Source organism: Suricata suricatta, chromosome 4 (genome assembly GCF_006229205.1).
Source record: "Suricata suricatta isolate VVHF042 chromosome 4, meerkat_22Aug2017_6uvM2_HiC, whole genome shotgun sequence".
Lineage (NCBI taxonomy): Eukaryota > Metazoa > Chordata > Mammalia > Carnivora > Herpestidae > Suricata > Suricata suricatta.
Window position 1 is genome coordinate 53,684,147 of NC_043703.1, and position 7,734 is coordinate 53,691,880.

Consider the following 7,734-nt stretch of genomic DNA (forward strand, 5'->3'; position numbering starts at 1 on the left):
CCTTATGACCCAGCAATAGCATTGCTGGGGATTTACCCAAGAGAGACAGAAATGCTGATGCATAGGAGCACATGTACCCCAATGTTCATAGCAGCAATGTCAACAATAGCCAAAACATGGAAGGAGCCAAAATGTCCATCACCTGACGAATGGATCAAGAAGATGTGGTATATATTCACGATGGAGTACTACATGGCAATGAGTGGGAATGACATATGGCCCTTTTTAGGAAAGTGGATGGACCTTGAGGATGTTATGCTGAGTGAAGTAAGCCAGGCAGAGAAGGACAGAAACAATATGTTTGCACTCATAGGTCTAGCAGGAAAACAAGAGAGACCTAATGGAGAACCAGGGGGAGCGGAGAAGGGAGAGAGAGTTGGGGAGAGAGAGGGATGCAAAACTTGAGAGACTATTGAATGCTGAGAATGAACTGAGGGTTGAAGGGGAAGGGGAGGGGGGAAAAGAGGTGGTGGTGATGGTGGAGGGCACTTACGGGGAAGAGCACTGGGTGTTGTATGGAAAACAATTTGACAATAAAATATTACGGAAAAAAAAATTTTTATGTTTATTTATTATTGAGACAGAAACAGAGCATGAGTGGGGGAGGGGCAGAGACAGGGGGAGTCTCTCCTCTATCTCTAAAGAAGAGAAACTTAGGGAGAAAACAATGATGTGTAATGAAGAATTTGGACCTAGAACAGATGAACAAAAGGAAAGGGAAACACAATAAAAACAGGGAGGTAGATAAAACATAAGAGACTCTTAAATATGGAGAACAAACAGAGGGTTGCTGGAGGGGTTATGGGAGAGGGGATGGGCTACATGGGTAAAGGGCGTTAAGGAATCTACTCCTGAAATCATTGATGCACAGTATGCTGACTGGGATGTAAATTTAAAAAACAAATTTAAAAAAAATTTGGACTTGCCCAGAAAGAGGTCTGGCCTTTTCCCTCAGCTTCTGGGAAGTAATCTGTGTCATACCTGATAGGAATGTCTTTCTTTAGGAGCAGGTGCTGGACACACCTGATAATTTTAGCAAGGAGCTAACGCTGCCAGAAAGACCATGTGACTTAGGGTCAGGGCTCTGGGCCACTTGTTATCAGTCAACCTGGAGATTGATTCAACCACGTAGGTGGTCAATCAATCATGCTACACAATAAAGTCCCCAAAAACTAATGAACTTCTCTGGTTGGCAAAATTCAATGCATACTGTCACACACCAGTACTGGGAGGGTGATGCATCCTGATTCTGCGCAGAGAGAACGCAACGGAAGTTTGGCGTTGGGAACTGTCCCAGACTCTGCCCTGTGTGTCTCTTCCTTTGGATGGTTTCATTCTGCATCTTTTCCCTACAATAAACCATAACCATGAGTGCTACTGATTTCAGTGAGTTCTGTGGTCCTTCTAGCACAGCATCAAACATAGGGGTGCTTTTGGTGAGTCCCCTAAACTTGTAGTTGGTGTCCAAAGTAAGGGCAGTCTTGGAGTGCCTGGGTGGCTCAGTCTGTGAGGTGTCCGACTTTGGCTCAGGTCATGATCTCAGTTCATAGGTTTGAGTCCCATGTCAGGCTCTGTGCTGACAGCTCAGAGCCTGGAGCCTGCTTCAGATTCTATGTCTCCTCTCTCTCTGCCCCTCCCCTGCTCGTGCTCACTCTCTCTCTCTCTCAAAAATAAGTAATTTAAAAATTAAAAAATAACAACAAAGTGATGGCAGTCCTGGGGACTACAAACTTTGCAATTTGGTTGACTTCAGGCAAATGGACCGAAAGCAAAGTGTAATGTTATCTAGGTTAGCCCAAAAGGAAACTTTATTTTATGACAAAGTTGCCAAATTCTGAAAATGAGGTTATCAAAGCCATCTTGAAAGACCTGTTAAAACATTCTCATCTTCCTACAAAAGTGTGGTTGGTACTGACCCCAAGCATAGGGCCAAGCAAAAAAATTCTCGAAGCCAGGGAGTCTCACCCTGGGGTGGAACTCTTTCCATGCTTAAAACCCCCAGAGATTTCTCACTACATTGAGAATGCAATCCAAACTTCTTTTTTATAATATTTAAATTTTTTTTCAATATTATTTATTTTGGGGAGTGCACAAGTGGGAGAGGGGCAGGGAGAGGGGGAAACTGAGGATCTGAAGCAGGCTCTGTGCTGATAGCAGCCAGCCTGAGCCCCAGCCTGATGTAGGGCTTGAACCTATCAACTGTGAGATTATGCCCTGAGCTGAAGTCAGAGGCTCAAAGGACTGAACCACCTACATGTCCCTGAAATCCAAACTTCTTGCCTGATTTGTGTATGTGTGTGTGAGTCCCCCAACTAAAATGTAAAGCTAGGTCAGTGCTGGCACATAATAGGCACACTATAAATGTTGGCTGAATAAATGAGTGGCTCAAATAAAAGAAATATAAAAATGTTTATTTTGCCAGAAAGATTTTTATCTCTGGCTTACTTTTTTCTATTCCTTTTTATTGAGATATAATTCACATACCATAAATTCAGTCTTTCACAATTGAGAGGTTTTTAGTGCATTCACAAAATGGGGCCACCATCACTACTATTTAATTTTTCTGGCTTAATTTTAATGCCTATCTCTCCTTCCTCTCCACCATGTGATTCCAGAGAGGGCTGCTGACCACAATGCCATCGGAGAATCAGCCATCGGAGGGCACAAGGCCCGGGTGGGGCCCAACTCCACACCAGCACTTTCAACAGAAACTGAGAAGGGCCTTCCCTCTTGGCTGGGGAAGCTGTGCCAAATGAATATGTCTCCAGATCCCTTGCCAGGTGGAAGCGGCTGGTCCATAAGAGATGAGAGCTAATCTGACAGAGAGAGAGAGAGAGAGAGAGAGATAGACAGAGACAGAGAGACAGAGAGAACACTGGCTCTGGTTGTTCTCGAGACCAGCCTCACTACTCCTCTTCCCACAGTTCTGTTATATAAGCCAACTAGTTCCAGTGGCTTTCTGTAACTTAGAACCTAAGGTGTTCCTTAGGACAATACAGTCCTTGTCCGGCTCACACGTTCTCTCACGGTGTTCCCTCAACACATGTTTATTAAGTATTTGCTGTGTGCAGGGCGCTGCTCTCAGAGCCTGTCATCTAGTGGGACCACAGCAAGTGCGGTAAATGCAGCGAGAGAGAAACGGGCAGAGCGGAGCATCTCACCGACTCTTGGTGGGGCAAGGCAGACCTGCAGAGGAAATGACATCTAAGCGAAGACCTAAAGTTAGAGAGGAATAAGTACTGGAGGAGAGGTACTCAGGATACTATGAGGTGTAAGAGGTTTCCAGTGGCAGGAAAAGGAGGGGAAGTTCTGTGAAGGACATGACATGTGAAGTAAGCCTGAAAGGATGGGTAAGATGCAGATATTTGGAGAAAGGGCACAAGAGCATTTCAGTAAAGTAAAAGCAGAGACAGGACCCAGTGTGATGCACGGAGGGAACACGTAGGAATTAGGCTACAAAGGTAGGTTGGGAGCTCACAGCAGGCAAAGAGGTAGAATGTGAGCTGAAGACAGGGGTGAGATGGGGACAGAGGAACCCGCTGGCACCTTTTCCAACAGTCCAAGGAGCAAGATGATCTGACCCTCCACAGCGACAGGAGAAATAGGTGCCAACATACATGGGCACCATTGAAAAGATCAGATTTAATGTTGTGAATAGGAGTAGAGGAGAAAGAGGAACCAAATGTGGTAATGATGATGACATTCATGCTGATGGCGAGGGCAACCCGCGGCCCCTGAGCCCAACCTGGGCCAAGCCCTTTACACACACATTCTGATATAATGTGCACAATGCCATGAGGTGGGTCCTATTATTATCCCCATTCTAGAGTCCAGGAAGCTGAAGAACAGATGAAGTCATTTACGTGAACAACACCTGAATGACGCTTTAAGGAATCCAAGCAAGGATTGGGAAGAGCAAGGTCATTTTTGTATAGACTGAGTATAAATTGCCCAATCTGGGTGAAGCCCAGCCCTGAACCTTGATGTGTCCCTGCCAGATGGCAATAGCCTTCCCTACGTTTTCTTCATGAATACACAACAAAGTGCAGAATCCTAGGGTTTCTTAAATCAGGATAAACTAGGGGCACCTGGGTGGCTCCGTCAGTTAAATGTCCAACTCTTGGTTTTGGCCCAGGTCATGATCTCACAGTTTTGTGAGTTCAAGCCCCATATCAGACTCTGTACTGACAGTGTGGAGCCTCCTTGAGATTCTCTCTCCCTCTCTCTGCCCCTCCCTTGCTCATGTTGTCTCTGTCTCTCTCAAAAATAAACTTTAAAAACATTTAAATCAGGATAGATTATCTTGACTGCTCTCCCCATCCACTGTGCCTGTCACTCTGGGACAGAAGGAAATTAGATTTACCCGATACGCTTTGTTTTTCACAAAGCTATGTGTGCTGATTACCCAGTACCCTGTGGTCTTCTAGGTGTTTGCAAATTGATTTTTTGATTATTTGTTCCAGTGATTTTCCAAGTATTCAGTGTTTTTCCAACTTATTCAGCTTTAAAACGTGGGTGAGTTAAATTTTACACTTGCCTTCTCTCTCCTATATTAATTTTTAATGTTGTGATTGAGATATATTTTGCATGCAGCATAGCTCTCTGAGGGAAGATACATACAAATCTATATGACTATAAATACACATGTGGATGCGCATACAGCAATCTTCATGCAGACTCCCTCAGAGTTTATGACTATATGCAAAACTGGAAGCATATTGAGAACCTGTGACTACTTCAAATATCCCAAGTAAGGATCCTCACTTTCTAGAAATGTTTATATAATGTATTTTTAAAAACCTCAAAAATTGTTATGACTATGTTCATGTAGCTACTCTGTGAACACTGACCAAAAGCCTGATACAAAATTCAGAAATTAATCTTTCTTGCACCCAATCCCCTTCCCTGAAGACCGTATTTTGCAGAGTGGTGTCTGGTCAGGACACCACACAGAGATTCCATTTTTTTACAGATAAATCTAAAGTCCAATACCAAGGAATCGGAGGAATAAAATCCCAGACCTGGTGCTTCACGACTAAAGTAAGGGGCTCAATTAAGTGACTGTTAAGGACATTTGGAGCTCAAATACACTGTTAATCTAAAGACTGATTATGAGGATGCTTAATGAAAATTATAGCAAAATGTTTTACAAAAATGCAAGGCTATAAAAATGCTGAATATAACTCAAACAACCATCTCTCCACAAAGTTAAACTCTTTCATCTTACTAAGCAAGTCTTTAGAAGTATCACCTATGGACTGAGTTTCATGAATCATAGGCATCTAAGTATGTAGGTGATGAATCACTGGGTTCTACTCCTGAAATCAATACTACAACCGTATGTTAACTAACTTGAATTTAAATAAATAAATTATGTACTTAAAAAGAAAGCCCTTGTCAAATCCTTGTGAGCCCCAAATCTATTTCATGAAAATGAATTATTTATACGATGAGTACATTTGACAGCCTTTATGTTAATGGAACTCACGTGCTAGATAAAGGCAAATTTTAAAAACAAAAAAGCACAGCTCCCCCCTGGCAGCTCTCTCCATCAGCAGCCCTCCCTCCCCTTACCCATTTAGAACCAAGAGCCCTGAGGACTAATGCACTATCCTTTGTTTCCCTAAACCCTAAATAAACCTTCAATAGTCCCTTTATCAAATTCTCTGCTAACAATTTGTCATAAGTTTTCTACTGCGCCCCTGACTAATGGAGGCAATAATAATATTCATCACAAAATAAGGATCAAATTGAAAAAAGTATATAAAGCATTTAGCTTTGTTCATAGCAAGTGCTCAGTAAATATTACCTATTATGATGATTGGGCCTTTTATTTTCCTATCAATTCTGTCCTACATGATTCCATAAATGCAGATTACCTACAGATGATAAATCTCTCCTCCAAGCCCTTTATTAGGAACTTTGAATAAATATATATTTGCACTTAGTAATATTCTCATGAGGAATATTTGTTTTTGTATCCCTTAGAATCCCAAAGGACTTTAAAAAGAGCGCAAATTTCAAAGTCACATGGACACAAAGTTTTTTTCACAGTTATTCTTCAGTGTTAGTGGCAGTCTGGGAACAACTACGAAAACTTCAAAAAATTCAATACCAGTGGGAAAGGAGTGTGACTTCTGAACGCCTTGAGAATTTTCCAAATGGCAAGTGTTTGGAGAAGTAAGCAAGATAAATGATTACAGCAGAGGAAACACTTCTTTGGGTAACAGTTGGAAGCTGTCTTGAATACAAAGATTCCTAATTCTAGCTCTGCATATCATGAGTTCCAGACATTTTTAAAACAGAATGTGTCAAAGAAACGTTAGGGCATGAGAAGTAAGTGGGGATTTTTTTGGGTTTTTGCCGTCGCCTCATTCCTCCATATTTATAGTAACCTAAGTTTCTTTTCCCTTCCTTCTCCCTCTCCACATAACTGGTTTAGTGAGCTCTTTGAATCGCAAACGCTGCGGACTGGACGCTGAACTACATCTGTCCTTAATAGTATGTCTTTTCTGGCAATCTTGCTCTCCTTAATGGAATGGCTTTAGGCAACTTTTCAGCCTTAAAATGTCCCAAAATGCATCTTTTCTTTTGCTTTCAAAGAAGAGCACTTTTTTGGTCATTTGCTCCATGTCCACAGTAAAAGGAGCAATTACATCCGTAGTACCAGCTGGAACACGTATCTTCGTTCGGGAACCATTTTCTTTACTTGGGTCCCAATGCCAACTTCTCACTGCTGGCAGCTACAGCCTTTCCGCCAGCTGCACCGGGTTAAGGGTGGGAGGCCCTGATTCCCTTCAGCCCCAAAGCTTTCCGGGTTACCGCGTTTTTTAAAAACATGAGGCTTCTCCTGGTTGAGGGCCTAGATTGATTTTTCTTTTTCCTAAAAGACTTGGCGTTCCCACACCGGGAGTCGAACCCGGGCCGCCTGGGTGAAAACCAGGAATCCTAACCGCTAGACCATGTGGGAGACGACGAGTGTCGCTGTACATGTAGGTAAATTGAGTCGTTCAGAGCGGCTTCCGCCAGCGCCGCCCAAACACATCTTAGGAGTCAGATCTGTTTCTGCGCCTGCGGGAAATCCTAAAACCCTTTAACCCTTTCCAGCCCGAGCCCTACTCCGTTCCTGGCAGAGGGCCACTGAAATCTTTCCACTCTCGCGTCCTTTGTGATCTCATCCAGTCTCCTGGTTCTAGACAGCACGTCTAAACCCAAGTACACCCCAGATTGGATGAGTCATTGTTCCTAGTTCCGCACAGGAAATCCCGCAGGGTGCAAAAGGACTGGTGTTTGAGGCTTAGACTCGGGAATAAGAAACCAGTGCCGCGTGGAGTCGTCACACCGCCACCGCGGAGGCCAGACTGGAGCGGGCGCGCTGACCCCGAGGGTGGCTGTCCCGCGAGTGAGTCCCAGCCGCACAGTAGCCGCACGGAGCCCGCCGCGCGGGGCCTCCGCTTCGGGAGACGCTGCGCGCCGGCGCTCCTGCGCTGGAGTGAGCCGGCCGGGCGCCCCACCTCGCCGACCTGCTCGGGGCTGGCTCCGGCCCGGCTGCGGAAAGTTGATCTTTCCTACCAAGAAACGGGAACAAGGGCCGCCTGCAAGCCCGAAACATTCCAGGTCCTGTTGACTCAACGGTCAAAGGCAGGATTTGTGTCACCAAAAGTAGGCGATGGTGGTTTGCAAAAGTAGCTTATAAACCTGGAGAAAGCCCCTCCTGTGCAAGCAGTCCTGGTT

General features: G+C 44.3%; 1 non-coding gene across 1 annotated transcript; it reads right to left on the reverse strand.

The window, feature by feature from the left end:
- Nucleotides 1-6,898: 6,898 nt before the first annotated feature.
- On the reverse strand, nucleotides 6,899-6,970 carry TRNAE-UUC. Its single transcript has one exon. It is a non-coding gene; the product is annotated as a tRNA-Glu (tRNA).
- Nucleotides 6,971-7,734: the final 764 nt, after the last annotated feature.